The 15595-nt window shown below is 45.3% G+C and overlaps 1 long non-coding RNA gene across 1 annotated transcript; it reads right to left on the reverse strand.

Moving 5' to 3' along the window:
• Positions 1 to 2700: 2700 nt before the first annotated feature.
• LOC122683301 lies at positions 2701 to 12126 on the reverse strand. The gene is made up of 3 exons (XR_006337677.1): positions 12004 to 12126; positions 10961 to 11044; positions 2701 to 2809 (listed from the first exon to the last, which is right to left on the reverse strand). It is a non-coding gene; the product is annotated as an uncharacterized LOC122683301 (long non-coding RNA).
• Between the last annotated feature and the right edge of the window lie 3469 nt (positions 12127 to 15595).

Below are 15595 nucleotides of genomic sequence, written 5' to 3' on the forward strand. Positions count from 1 at the left end.
GCCAGGGAACCCTATGCAGTGCTCTGTGGGAATTAAATGAGGAGGAGACCTGGAAAAGAGGGAGTCTATGTATATACACAGCTGATTCGTTTCGCTGTATAGTAGGAACGAACACTGTGGGACACATAGGAAGGCTATGAAAAGCCTAGACAGCACATTAAAAAGCAAGGACAACATTTTGCCAGACAAAGATTCATACAGTCAAAGCTATGGTCTTTCTGGTAGTTATACACAGATGTGAGAGTTGGATCATAAAGAAGGCTGAACGCTGATGAACTGATGCTTTCGAACTGTGGTGCTGAAGAAGACCGTGAGAGTCCCTTGGACAGCAAGGAGATCAAACCAGTCAATCCTAAGAGAAATCAACCCTGAACATACATTCGAAGGACTGATGATGAAGTTCCAATGCTTTGGCCACCTGGTGCAAAGAGCTGATTCACTGGAAAAGATCCTGATGATGAGAAAGATTAAAGGCAAAAGAAGAAGAGGGTCACAAAGGATAAGATAACGGTTGGGTAGCATCACTGGTTCAATAGGCATGAACTTGGGTGAACTCTGGGAGATGGTTAAGCAACAGGGAGGCCTGGCGTGCTACGGTCCAGGGGGTCACAGTCAGGCACAACTTAGTGATTGAACAATGATAGAAATTAACAAAACATTGTAAAATAACTATACGTAAGTAAACAATTTTTTAAAATTAATGAACTCATAAATATCAGTTTAAGCATATGATTTAGAAAAGGAGGTAAATAGGAGAAGAAAAAGTAAAAGAAAGAATTAAGACCAGTTCCCTCTGGCGAGTGGGACTCCTGGGTGGAGAGAAGTGCTGTTTTTCATGATAAACACTGTGGAAACACCACTTGACTTTTAGAACTCTGACTCCTATTGTTATGAAGAAGGAAATTAATCATCTATGCAGAAGCAAACAAAACAAACTGGTTCTATAATGACAAGTTCTGGGCAGCACTTGAAAAGATTTGGGAAAAAGGAAGAAAAAAATGAAATGTAAACCTATGCAAGCACAGCTTCTGCATTCTTGTACTCAGACCCCCACATGCATTTCTGCTCTCACTGCTTAGAGAAGATTTGCCAAAGCAGGAAAATACCCAAGAAGAGGTTTCATTAATCCAGCAGTAAACTTGCTTCACCCTAAACTGATGACCTTCTGTGAGGACACTGGCCCTCCCACTATCCTAAAGCAAAACTAGTAATGATATCTGTGTTGAAGGGTGAAGCTTGATGACGACATTATCAACATTCAACGTCATGAAAGTTTTGCCAAGAAGAATAAACACTGTCAAAGGGGTAGAGAAAAGAACAGGGGACAAGAACAACCCTATGCTCTTCTCAAATGTGAAAAGTATTGATGGAGAGAAATAAGTCAATAAAAATGCATTCAACCAGCTCTGTCAATTACAAAGCCAAATTAATGTAAATATCTACAATATTTCATCAAGAAACACTCAATTGGTGAATTGACTGATCCACTCAACACAAGCAATGTTGAGTCAGTATCAATAAATATTATGTTGAGTGGAAGAAGCCAAACACAAGAGTACATAGCCGCACTCGTTTTTTCTGCCATTGTTCTCAAAACTGTACATGTATGATGCACATACTCTTCTAGAATGATGTATTTCCTAAATTGACCCATTCTGAGGTTTACTCTTGTAATATTTCTGGAATATAATTCTTCTGAGAATACTCGTACCTATGGAGGTCATCGGGCATCCCTGGTGGCTCAAGACGGTAAAGAATCTGCCTGTAATGCAGGAGATCTGGGTTCAATCCCTGGGTCAGGAAGATCCCCTGGAGGAGGGCATGGCAATACCACTCCAATACTCTTGCCTGGAGAATCCCATGGACAAAGGAGCCTGGTGGGCTACAGTCCACTGTGTTACAAAGAGTCAGATACGCCTGAAGTAAGTGGGCACACACTCACGCATGGAGTTCATTAATGGTTACTGAAAACCTCCTGTGCTGTAGCTACGTTACAGGCATCATTATCTTTATACTCAGAGTAGCACTGAATTAGTTATCATGGTTCTAATTTAAAGATAGACAACTGAGGCTCAGAAGGATGAATTCCCCTTGCCCAAGACCCGGATGGCCATGCAGATCTACTTGACTCCAGGGTCGTGGCTCTTCTGACACTATCAGACTGTGGTAATTATTATTATTAATTTTTTTAGCAGCACTGTGAAGCCTATGGGATCATAGTTCCCCGACCAGGGACTGAACACACGTCCTCAGCACAGGAAACACCGAGTCTGAACCACCGAACTGCCAGGGAAGTCAATTCCTTTATTTTAAGAGGCATTTATAAGAGGAAACAAAGGATTGCTTGGACCTTGCAGAACATGGTCAGGAAAGGCAGGAGAAGCCTAGAGTGGATGGCGGTGGGGCAGCCTCTCCGGAGGCCCCAGCACTGTCTTCAGCATTGCTTCTTCTCCCACCATCCTCCACTCTTTCGGATGATGACGTGCCCGGATGCTTTGAGAAGTTCCATCATAGAAATTAACTTTGACAGTGATACAAAAACATTTGTCCTTCCCAGTGGGAAGCTAAATGAGAAAACAACTGATCAACGATGAGGAGAAGCCAAGAACGAACAAAACTGCAAAGTGATGATTCAAACTGCGGGGTGTCTTAGATGAATTATGTAAGTTTTCCACATGCACTAGGATTTGACTGTTGCCAAAGAAAGTAAGTAGCACCTCCATGATTTATTTAAGAGATTGTTTAAATTCACTTGATCCATAGTTAAGGCTCCAGAGGTGATATGACCCAGCCAGAATTGCTCTTCTTTCTGGAGTGAAAAGGAGAAAGAGGTAACTCAAGTTTCCTTCTGATCATAAAAGAATGGCTAGAGATTCTTTTAGAAATCTCTTTAGGTTGGATAAATGGTGAGAAAACAGAATCTGACCTCTCCGGAGTCAGTTTCATTTTTAAAAGCATCACAATGAAGCCTCCAGTAGGGAGATCACTGCTGCAGAAGACAGCTGCAAACAGTGACTTCTTAAAAACGAGACGGAAAAACAGACTAATGAATTTACAAAATGTAGGATGTGCCAAGAGTGTAATAAAAATCCATCCCACTTAGTGTCCACTCGTGTTTCAGCAAAACAGGAGCACTTGCAAAGTGCTGTAAATTAAATTATAAGGCACAATGATGATGCATAATTCTCTTTTATACACACACACACATACACATATATCTGGACAACTGAAGTAAAATCATTCTAGATGCAAAAAATTCCTTAATAACTAATTAGTAAACATCTATATAGGCCCTGTTACCAGGGGCTATATTGATACCAGGGGCTCTCTCTCATAACTCACATCAGTTTGTTAGAAAATCCTTCAAATAGATGCAGAATTTAACCTCCTCTGCTCTAAAAGTTGGGCTAAATCTCTTCTCAATGTCTTCAGGTGAATGCTTATGGAACAAGTTTATTTTATATAGATTTGAGTTTTAAAACATGATTAAAATCTCAATGGATGTGAATTTTTACAAATGCTAATTACTTCATGTAGAATGCAAGGAAACAGTATTTCAAAGGATGGTGTGAAATCATAGAGAGTATATCATTGGTCTTTGCACCCCGTTCCTAACACAGAACTCCTGAAATCCTTGTAATCTCTTAGATGATAAGGCTACTAGGAGAACCTTTCCTTCTCTTATTTAGACTTTCACCCCAGTTCCTAACATAGAGCTCCTAAGTCCTTCGGAGTCTCCTGGGTGACAGGAAACTTTTGTCCTAATAAGGCGACTCCTGGAGGGCTGCATAATGGGGGCTGATCACCAGAAAGACCAAGCCACAGTGAGAAGCTTGGAACTTTCAGCCCTACCCCTCCTCCTCTGGGAAGGGGCGAGAGATCAGAGACTGAGCCAATGGTTGTGCCTCCTCGATGAAGCCCCCATAAAAATCCCCAAAGTCTGAGCTTGGTACACTTCCAAGTTTACTGAGCACGTCCATGTGCCCAGAGGCCAGTGCATCCCAGCTCACTGGGGACACAAGCCTCTCTGCTTAGGACCCCTCCAGACCTCACCCCACCTCTCTTTATCCGTCTGATCATCTGCTTCCTTCATCACAGCCTTTATTATGTAATAAATCAATAAATGTAAGTATGTGTTTCCCAAAATTCTGTGAGCTCTTCTAGCAAATGACAGAACCCCAAGAAAGGAGTCTGGAAACCTGTGCTTTATGGCAAGTTGGTCAGAAGCCCCAGCGACAACCAGGGACACACAGCTGACCTCTGAGGTTGAGGGCGGTCCTGTAGGACTGAGCCCTTAACCTGTGGCGCCAACACTGACTCCAATCAGTGTCAGAATGGAATGGAATTGAGGACATCCCGCTGCTGTGGCAGAGAGCTGCATGGTGTGGGCAGAAACCCACACGGCCGGTGTCAGAGTGTGAGTGTGGCAGCCTTGTGTGCGTGAGGGACACACAGGAGAGCGCCTTCCACGCAGATGGGGACGACGTGGCTCGTAAACCACGCTGACGCTACTGCCATATGGAGCCGCCACTTTAGCTGGTAAATCAAAATACCTGTCATGCTTGTCCAGGATGAGTCTCGAAAGACATGAGTTTTTAATTATCAGATTCTCTCAGTAAAGCATCTGTCACATAAACTGTAGCCACCCAATAATTCTAATTTTTCTTTCCATGATCCAACTAGACAGTTCTTTTTATAACAGAGCAACCCTTGTCAAAATAGTGTTACTTTTCAAATCAAACTGCCAATTTTAGGAAAATGAGGTCAAAAACACCATGCTTCTTCCTCTCTTTTTCTCTGCTTCTATTATTAAGTAGAGTAACAATGACAGTCATAATCATGAGGAATGAGAGAGAAACCTTTTCAATGTAAATCCCACATTTACATTTCTAGTTCAGACTTCTAGCTGGTTCATATATCTCATTGTCTCCATGTGGAAGTCTAACAGACACGACAATCTGAAAATGTCCAAACTGATTTCTTAAAATATTTGCACCCTGCATCACCTACACATCTTAGTTGATGGAAACCTCATCCTTCCAGCTATCCAATTCTTCCACAGCACAACACTTTGGGAAGCTTCCCACGTTGTCATGAAAAGTGAAAAGTGAAAGTGAAGTCGCTCAGTCATGTCCGACTCTTTGGGATCTCATGTTCATGGGATTCTCCAGGCAAGAGTACTGGAGGGGGTTGCCATTTCCTTCTCCAAAGGATCTTCCCAACACAGGGATCGAGGTCTCCGGCACTGCAGGCAACTCTTATTACTGTCTGAGCCGCCAGGGGCTCCACATCCAATCTGTCAGAAATCCCTGTGGTTCCACCGCGATCTGACAACTTCTCACCACATCCCCCTCCACCATCACGGTGCCGGCCGCCACCTTCCTTCTCCTGCACTGATGCAACAGTCCCCATTCTGCCAGACCCCTACGGCCAGCTCTCAACAGAACCATGGAGGGGACGCTTCCAAACCGTGACTCGGGTCCTGTTCTTCCCCTGCTCAAAGGCCAGCAGTGGCTTCCCCGGCGCCTCGCAGTAGTGGCTACAATCTCCACAGGCGTCTCCACCCCACTGCACCCTCCCGCCCGCCCCTCCCCCTCCCGCCCCTCTCTCCCTCCCCCTGCTCCTTCTCTCTACTCCCGCCCCTCTCTCTCCCCACTTGCTGCCTCTCTCCGTCCCCCTGCTCCCTCCCGCCCCTCTCTCTCCCCCTGCTCCCTCCCTCCCTCCCGCCCCTCTCTCTCTCCCCCTCCCTCCCGCCCCTCTCTCTCTCCCCCTCCCTCCCGCCCCTCTCTCTCTCCCCCTCCCCCACCCTCTCTCTCTCCCCCTCCCCCCACCCCCTCCCCTCCGCCCCCCCACCCTCCCCCTGCTCCCTCCCCCTCCCCCTCCCGCCCCCTCTCCTTCCCCCTGCTCCCTCCCCCCTCCCCTCTCCTCCCTCCCCTCTCCCCCCTCCCGCCCCCCTCTCCCTCCCCCTGCTCCCTCCCCACTCTCCCCTCACCTCTCCCCCCTCCCGCCCCCCTCTCCTTCCCCCTGCTCCCTCCCGCCCCTCTCCCCACTCCCCCTCCCGCCCCTCTCTCCCCCTGCTCCCTCCCTCCTTCCCGCCCCTCTCTCTCTCCCCCTCCCCCCACCCCCTCCCCTCCGCCCCCCCACCCTCCCCCTGCTCCCTCCCCCTCCCCCTCCCGCCCCCTCTCCTTCCCCCTGCTCCCTCCCCCCTCCCCTCTCCTCCCTCCCCTCTCCCCCCTCCCGCCCCCCTCTCCCTCCCCCTGCTCCCTCCCCACTCTCCCCTCACCTCTCCCCCCTCCCGCCCCCCTCTCCTTCCCCCTGCTCCCTCCCGCCCCTCTCCCCACTCCCCCTCCCGCCCCTCTCTCCCCCTGCTCCCTCCCTCCTTCCCGCCCCCCTCTCTCTCCCCCTGCTCTCTCCCCCACTCCCGCCCCCCCTCTCCCCCCCTGCTCCCTCCCTCCCTTCCTCCCGCCCCCCTCTCTCCCCCTGCTCTCCGCTGTCTCAGCTGAAGCTCCCGGACACCACAGGCTGCCATCAGCCACGTGCATAAAGAGCCCTGGGCCCGCGATCCCCTGGCTCTCGCCCTCACCTCCTGTACATCCCCCTCCCTGAAATGTCGCCTCTTCCGTGAAACTGACCTGCATCGCTTCTTGACGCCTCAGGCGCTCCCCACCTCAGCACCCTAGGTTCTCCTCAATTCTCCTTTTTCTCTTCTTCCCACAGTTTCCTTATTTGCTGCATTAAGTCTCTCTCCCCACTCAGAACGGGAGCTCCCCTAGACAGGGATCCACGCGTGTCCTGTTCATTCCTTGCAGGCCCGGCCTAGAGAAGGGGAGGGGCCCACAGGAGGGAACTCGGCTGGGTACACCTGCAAGTCACACCTACTAACCTTGTCACTTTGCACCGTCAAAGCACCTGTATCAAATTGTTTTATGGATAAAGAACATTCTCAGAAAATCATAATGTCCTGCTGTTGGGATTTCTTCCCTCAGATCTTGCCTCATTTCACTAAGAAAAGTTGTGTTTGGGACTTGCCTGGCAGTCCAATGGCTAAGACTGAGCTCCCAATACATGGGGGCCTGGGTTCAATCCCTGGTCAAGGAACTAGATCCGGAACTAGATCCGGTACATCACAACTGAGAGTTCACAGGCCACAGCTAAAAGATTCTACATGCTGCAATGAACACGAAGATCCTACATGCCGCAACTAAGAACTGGCGCAGCCAAATAAATAAACATTTAAAAAATATATTGTGTGCATGGCTCAGAAAGCTTAACCAAATTACTTATAACTATCGAAGCTGTTGGAAGAACTTAAAAAGAGAGGTAAAAGGAACACCATCAGTTTGCTTTCAGGAAAGGCGTGAAAGCTGGCAAGACTTCAGATTACTATGGGGAGAAATTCTCAAGGGTTTCATTTCGGTAACCGTACCTGGTATTAATGATCCACCAAGGTGTTGCTTAAATATGCACAGTCAATACATTATGCAAACAACACTGGCCAACTGCATGTGAGGACTTTGCACACAAGCCGCACTTGAGGCACAAAGTCATAGTTAATTCATGGCCAAGGACACAACTAACTCGAGCAGTAAATAACGTCTTGCCCTGAGGGTCAGCAGATCAAGAAAGATGTTGTTCCACTGGAATTACGCAAGGTCATAAACTAGTGTCTCTTTATTTGTTCTGCTTCTGGACAGAGTGAGGACTACTAGCCTAGCACTGTGTAGGAAAGCAGTCTCTGTGGATTGAATGAAACAGTGAATGACAGGGCTGCTGAAGAGGACGGAGTCCTTTACAGACACTTCTTAAAGCTGCTCTCATTGCTTTCACTTTTTCATTTCTCCTTCTATTTCATTAAGATGATTGAAGAGAAGAACGATAAAGAATTTCATGAGAGGAATCTGAATAATGATCTGTTTCATGGCAAAGCAATTAAAGGCCAGAGACACAAAATTACTGGGCCAAGACAGCACATCTTCTAGTATAAACTTTGCAAATAAATAAAATTTACAGCTGTTTTCTCACATTTTTATACTTTTTTCAAAACCCACACTCATGATTCTAACATGTCCAGACCACTGAAGATGCTCAGACTTGTTCTATCTTTAGAAATCTATCTCTATTCATCAAAATGATGGAGCTTTTCTTTGAAATTATACATCGAATTCCAAGGGGATGGGGAAATAAAATTCATGAATGACTCATCCCCAAAGAGCTAATGGACATTTCTGCCAGGGTACCCCATTTTTACTTTTATGTTACCCACAATGAGAACTGGGTTTAAGTGGGTGAGAAGAGGAAAGACTCCCTTTTCCCCACCCCCAATCCTTCTCTGTAAGCACTATTTCTTGAAATTCCTTTTAATCAAGGACCACAATTGTTATTCCATAACAATACTTAAAATGCAAATATCTCTGAAAGAGAAAAAACAAAACTGTTGACTTAGATTCACACTAAGGGGTAAATAGCTTATCAGATCTTTTCCAGGGAGTAGGTTCTGATAGCTTCAGACTCCGTGGAGTGAAAAGCAATACTGGGGAAAAGGAAAACAAATGTTGCCTCATTTACATCTCTGCTTAAGGCTACCCTGCCTCTGCATTTAGTGGAGTCTCTACCAGATCAGTTCCCTGGAATCTGTTCTGAGCACTCACAGCTCCAATGCCTGATCCATTCTCCCCACCTCGCCCTCCCCCATCTGCCCGCTCTGGAGCTCCCAACCATCCCTCTGCCAAATGCAGTTCCAGTTTTGTCCCAGCCTGTCTCAGTGAAGCTGCTCTCATGGGATAAAACACTAAACAAGAATCTTTTTGTGATGACCGTAACCCAGTTGACTAGTAAAGGACTCAGCTTTCCCCTAAGGACAGTATTACTTATCAGTTCCCAAGGGAGCAGGCTCTGAGACAGACCTACAGCAGCAAGTTTATTGCAGACTGTTCTCAAAATCAACACCCCTGAGGAGCTGAGCGCAGGGGAGTGGGGCAGGGTGGGAGTGGGGTGGGGTGGGGGAGATGGTCAGGAGAGAAGCTGAGCTGCAATACAGTACAGTTGAAGCAAAGATCTCAGTCAACCCAACAAGAAGATCTACAGCCAAGACGGCCTTTCAGAGCTGTCCTGAATGAGGTGGGGGGCTGCCCCACTTACAGCCCCGCCTTGACCAGCCTGTGAATGGAGTCTGTGCCTTGAGCTAGGCAGCTTCCTTCAGCTGAGGGCAAGACCCAAAGAGGACCCACAGCTAAAGGCCATCAGCCGTCAGCACTGCCAGCAGCTGGGGAAACAGGTGCTTCAGTCCTGGAGGAGCAGCCTAGCGAGGGGCCGTGGCATCCACTGCAACACAGGGCCTGCGTGTCAGTCCTGCCCCACGCTTGTGCCCCAGGCACTGTGGCCCACCAGGCTCCTCTGTCCATGGGACTTCCCAGGCAAGAACACTGGAGTAGGTTGCTGTTTCCTACTCCAGAGGATCCCCCGGATCCAGGGATCAAACCCCCCTCTCCTGTGTCTCCCACATTGGCAGGCAGATTCTATATCACTTGGAGCCACCTAGGAAGCCCACCTTCTTTTAAGTACACACTTTGAATATGGTCTCAGAGAAATAGAAAACGGATGATGCTTTTGTTAGAAACTTTACCAAGGTCTGTTCCTTTCAAAATTCCCTGCCCCCAACCCCGGCAGTAATGTCACCTATGGTTTGATTTTTGAGTTGCCAATTCAACACACCTGGATCAATCTGCATTTGCAACTGTCACTTGATAATAACTCAACCTGAACATCTGCTTCCTTCCCTGTAAGTGTAGTCAGATTCATGAATTAAAATGTTCAAAATGCACATTGTAACAAATTATGTTTCTGTTATTTCTCCTTTATGTTCAGTTAAAAATATGTGCATGAGAAATAATATTCATGTAAATTTCATTTCAGGATAGTAAAGGAAGCATTATAAAATATTTGATGTGAAAAAGAGAGAATTAAATCTGAAGAAGTAATTCAGGACTAGAACATGCCCTAGAGTAATTCTCCTGGCTGCCCATTAAAATCATCCTGGAAGCTATAAAATATGCTGATGTCCAGGCCATACCCCAGACCAATTAAATGGGAACCTCTGGGGGTAAAACCCAGGCATCATTATTTTGGAAACTCCCCAAGGAATTACAGTGTACAGATGAGACTGATAAATCTGGGCCTTCGAGCAGTGGATCTCAAACCTGTGTGTTTCACACTCAACTGGACCACTCATCCAATCATGTTTTGCTGAGCCCCACCCCCAGAGTTTCACAACTCTCGGAAAGGCCGATACTGGGCATTTCTAATCAGTTCCTGGGTGATGCTGATACCGCTGGTCCCAGGACCACACTTTGAGAAACAAGGTTCTAGGGGCTTGGCCTCACCAGTTTCCCACCACATGTTACAAATCCCCACTCTTACTTCCTGGCTCCTCTCCCAGGTTCAATCCCTGTGTTGGGAAGACCCCCTGGAGAAGGACACAGCAGCCCACTCCATTATTCTTGCCTGGAGAATCTGTTGGACAGAGGAGCCTGGCAGGCTATGGTCCACAGGGTCATAAAGAGTCGAACATGACTGAAGGACTTAGCATGCACACACACACACACCCCATCCTTACTTCCTGTCTCCCCTACCCTCCATCCCCGAATCAAACATCTCAGAAAATCTTGGACATTTTTTCCCCTTAAATCAACCCCTGAGATGCCCCTTTCCCCTCTGCATAGCTATTTCCAAATGCTACATTCTCCCATCATCCTGAGCAGCAACCACCAGCCATCAGCTAAGACGACCTCTAACTTCTTCCATGATTTTTCATCTCCTTTTGTCATGAATTTCTTTGTTGCTTAGGCATGATTCTGCAGATTATGAGACTAAAATCCCTCCCTTGAAACTGTGAACCAATGGCTTCTCTTGTACACTTCAAGCCCAGCATTTATGGTTTGGAAAGCAAAGCAAAAACACTTACCTGTATCTTTTCACACTTGCTGTTTTGTATCCTGAGATGGAGCAGATGCAGCTATTTGTCTACATAGTTTTTGGCTGGCAGGATCTAGAAATGCATTACACTTGTTAGGACTCAAATTGAGCAACGTCAGTAAACAACGCAAAGATGGGCAGTGATGATTTGGCTACAGTCCTCTCTTAGTTCCCCTAATATCAAAGGATTTCACAGAAGGGTTTAAAATAAGATTTGTTTAACCCCTACCTTCCTGCAGTACTTTCAGTGGGACAGAGACCCTTACAAAATTCATCTTAAAACTCATACCCTCAACTCCCAACGCTAAATCTGGAAAGGTGTTTGAAGATTCAGATAAAAAAGAACTTTCCCTTTTAAGAGAGCCTGAAGAAAAAGGAGACCAAAAATGTCCTCATTTTCTCTAGCAAAAGAAAAATATTCACACAATTTTTCAGTTTGGCCAAGATTAACAACTCATAATCTGAAGATATTGGCTTCTGTTGAAGTGAATATCAAGATTTATTGACCTTCAGAGTAAATATTAACGGAGGTGAAACAGAGGTTAATAACAAACCTCAAGTGATAATACATCTTTATATTTGCTGAAATAAAAAGTCAGCCCATATATTGCTCATACACACATTCAAAAACCTCTTTAACCAAAAAGCTGTAGAAATCTGTTTGCTATGACAGATTGCTTAAATAGATGGCTGAATTTCCATTTGTATTAACATCTCTGAAAACCCAGGCAGGCAGAAAAGCAAAGTATTAATCACTTCCTCTGAGGATCATGAGTAGCCAACCAGAGGTCAGTCACTTATTAGCAAATGAGATCCGATTGGAAGATTCTAACCAGCATCTCATTCTTGTCAGTCCTACTAAGGTGAGCAGGGTATTGAACTGACCTAAACTAATGGATCTTTTTTCCACATACAAATAAAACTATTTCAGACTTCTCACTTCATACAAATCCAAATAAATACGCTCATTGTCCACAAAAAATTTATAAACTAACGTTTGTTAAGGAGACATTTTAGAAAACAGAAGCTTACCTGGATAAAGGAAGAGAGCTGGGGCTCTGATGTGGAGGACCGCTGCTGGAATTCTGGGGCTACCACCTATTTGCTCTGGGACATTGGGCTAGTCACTCAACTCCTCTGTCTCAGCCCCTTATCTGTAAGACGAAGATAATGGCACCAACTTTACAAAGCTGCTGTGAAGATTAAACGAGTTAGGACATGTAAAGTGCATTAAGTGTGCCTAGAGAACAGTAAGGGGTATATAAATATCTGTCTAAAAAGAAAAAGTTCTAGGGGTAAAAGAACTTTAAGATCATTTTGCTCCAAACTCTCAGAGCTTTATGGGCATCAGGTTCATAGTCTTCTCACGTTTGGCCTGAGTCATTGACATGAAACACTGCTATCATTTATGTTTATTTAAATTTAAATTCTGTGGCCAACCTCTAAAACTCAGGAGAATTCCATGTAAAATAATCAGGATTTATAGTTCTTGAAAATAAATTGAGCACACACGTCCATCCTGGACTAATATTCGCAGAGGTCAACAATCGAATGATACTGAGGGGCAGCCACCTGCGGCAGAGAGGGAAGGAAGGTCCAGAGGACACACTTCCTTTGGCCACAGTTCCCACACCTCCAATCACTCCCCATTCTGAGGTTCAGTGTCATTCACAGGTATCATCCCAGTGCCATCACTGCTTTTATTATAGTAGAACAAAAAAAGAAAAATGCATCATCACATTCATGCCTTTTTCAAGAATGGAAAAGAAAAAAAACAAAGCGTTACATGTTTCCAAAAAAAGACAGACTTTTCTAGGACATAAAGATTCCTGGGTTTAACACGCCAACAAAGTGTGTCTGCCGCAAAAGAATACAACTTAATCTTCCATTAGGAAAACAAGCTACGAGAAGAGCCATGACTGGCGTGTGGAAAGGATGCCAATGAAAAGATTAACGATCTGTGAAAGAGACTGGAATTTCAACACTGTTGCTTTTGTGAGTGTGAAGAGAACAAGCAGCGATGCTGTGGTACATTGTAATATACATGTTTATGGTCCTGTCATCTGTCCTGCCCATGGAGGTACTTGTGTTTCTAACCCCTGGCCCAAGCCAGGCTTATCATTGTACAAATGAAGGAACCGAAGGCAGAGAAGTGAAAGGATGCCTGTGAAACCACAACCTTGGTCTCTGAGGTACCATTCAAGTAGGAACAGCAGTGTGACCTCATAGTGATGCTCAGAGTGCATACACACCCTCACGTGAGACGAATCCCAACCTTTTCATCTTCTTATCAGACCACAGACACAGAAGCTCTCTGAATGTCAGCTCTCCAGTTAGAAAACATGAATCTCAGTCCTGGAATTCTACTTGCCCAAAGTGTTTACAAGATGGGATGAAATGTTTGATCTACTGGCATTTGGGTCAACAGACCACATAGAGGAAGTTAACACTCACCTGAGGCCTTAATCGGCACAATGTCAATGTTGAGTGAAAATATAAAACAGACACAGACAGTAAACGCACATTTGGTGACATAACATATCACTTGCCAGGAATGTCTCTATTTTCCTATCTCAGAGCAGTGCAAACAGCCTTCATTTCTTTTGGAGAAAAGGCAGCATCACTTGACATCTCTAACTTAACCTTAGTCGGGTCTTTGATTCACTCTAATTTTATTATCTCATTTTCTCTCAGCTGTGTGAGCCCAACTGGTTGGATGCCTTTAGAAAGATTGCAAGATACATGCTTAAAACTACAAAACTAAGGATGGGATAAAAACAAAACTTACCCTCTCTCACATAGACTGACATGCAAATTATTAAGGTCAAAGGATAAAATGTTAATTAATATTTACATTTATTAACTCCAAAAACATTTTGTTTTGTATGCATTTGCTGTTTCTTTTTTGACCAATGGCTTTCCCTAAAGAGGAAATGAAAATTGTGATTCCGTTGCTTGTTTTATTTTTGATGGTGTTTTCTCTTAATTGTATTTTTTAAGATATAAAAATCGATCTTTTTTTCCCTTCAGTACTGCCCTTTCTTTCCTCTCCTGCCTTCATTAAGGGTACAGGGCCTTCTAGAACTGCCTCGGGGGAGGGAGCTAATGCCCCAAGGGTAGAAATCCCTTAAAGGATGAAAATGGGTTTTCAGACTTTGGTGGCAAAATTCTATACCAATTAAAAATTGTGCTGATCATATATCAAGAGAAAGAGCCTGAGGGAAAATATGGCAGAGGGAGAGATCACCGTGAGAGAGTTAAGGGGAGCCTCAGAGAATTCTACAGTCCAAATCTGGAGAGATCATTCTCATGAACATCCGACACTGTGGCTTCCCAGGTACAGCTTCACTCTGCCCCTTGATCTCTCCAGAGGCCCAGGTTTTCTCCTCTCTCTCCTTCGGTGGCCAGGCTGCCATGAAGCCGTGTCTTGCTTTGGTGCTCTGCTTCCTGCTGACCCAGCTGCCCCAACATTACAATTTACCTTGTCCTTGTCCTCCCCTTTCCCACTGGGCGAATTCTCGTGTATCCTGCAAGCCTCAGGAAAGCCCTGCTTCCTCTAAAGATGTGACCAGCTGCTCCAACATATGGATGAGCAGCCCCTCCCTAATTCTGCTGCACGCCCTTTATGTGTATCGTATTGCCTTCTAAGTACCTGTTTATGAATGTCTACTCCCCCCAACGCCCACCATTAGTATATATGAATACTGCCAGGCTAGGGACCAGGACTAGGTTCTGGCTTTCTTCCTAGAAACTTCATGTGTTTGGTGAGACCACGTGAAGCACGCCTTCAGTGTAATGGGGAGACCTCAGTGAATTTCGGTTCAATGTGTGGATAGATGAAACATACACACCCACCACACACCGCCCTCTGCCACACACACACCCCGCACACCACACACACACACATCCAGAGGCTCCTCCTCTCTCCCGCTCTCTTGAATGCAGATCTCTGCTGGAAGATCTAACTTCCAGACTGGCTAATGCCCCAGCTGAACTGAATTGACACCCATGTTGGCCCAGAGTAGAGCTGGGATTTAAAGAAATAGATGAAGGGTAGGTAAGTTTATAGAGGAAAAGGAAACTGGAGAGTGATGAAAGGTTATCTGCAGAAGCAAAAACCAGAACAAAATGAATCATGGAATATGTCTGTGAGGACAGAAAAGGAGGAAAATTGACCTTTGTTGACCATTTTGACCAACTAGCCAGGTAAGTGCTATTAGGTGGGTGCAGAGTAATTGTGGTTTTTGCATTGTTGAAATTTCCCTTTGATACTGGAATATATTCTTATGAATAAATAAATGTGGTTATGCTATACACCATTTTAATGCACATTCTCACTTTACGATTTTTTGCTAATGATTTATTACTTGCAGTTTATCTTATATTTATTTTAGACTATGGAAATGATGTTAGACGAAAAGCAAAACTGAGTAATTTTCTTACTGGAATTCAAACTGGGTCATAAAGCAGAGGAAACAACTTCCAACATGAACAATGAATTTGGCCCAGGAATTGCTAACAAATATACAGTGCAGTGGTGGTTCAAGAAGTTTTGCAAAGGAGATGAGAGCCTTGAAGATGAGAAGCACAGTGGTTGGCTATTGAGGTTGACGATGGCCAACTA

The sequence above is a fragment of the Cervus elaphus genome, chromosome 24, assembly GCF_910594005.1.
Source record: "Cervus elaphus chromosome 24, mCerEla1.1, whole genome shotgun sequence".
In the NCBI taxonomy this organism is placed as follows: Eukaryota; Metazoa; Chordata; class Mammalia; order Artiodactyla; family Cervidae; genus Cervus; species Cervus elaphus.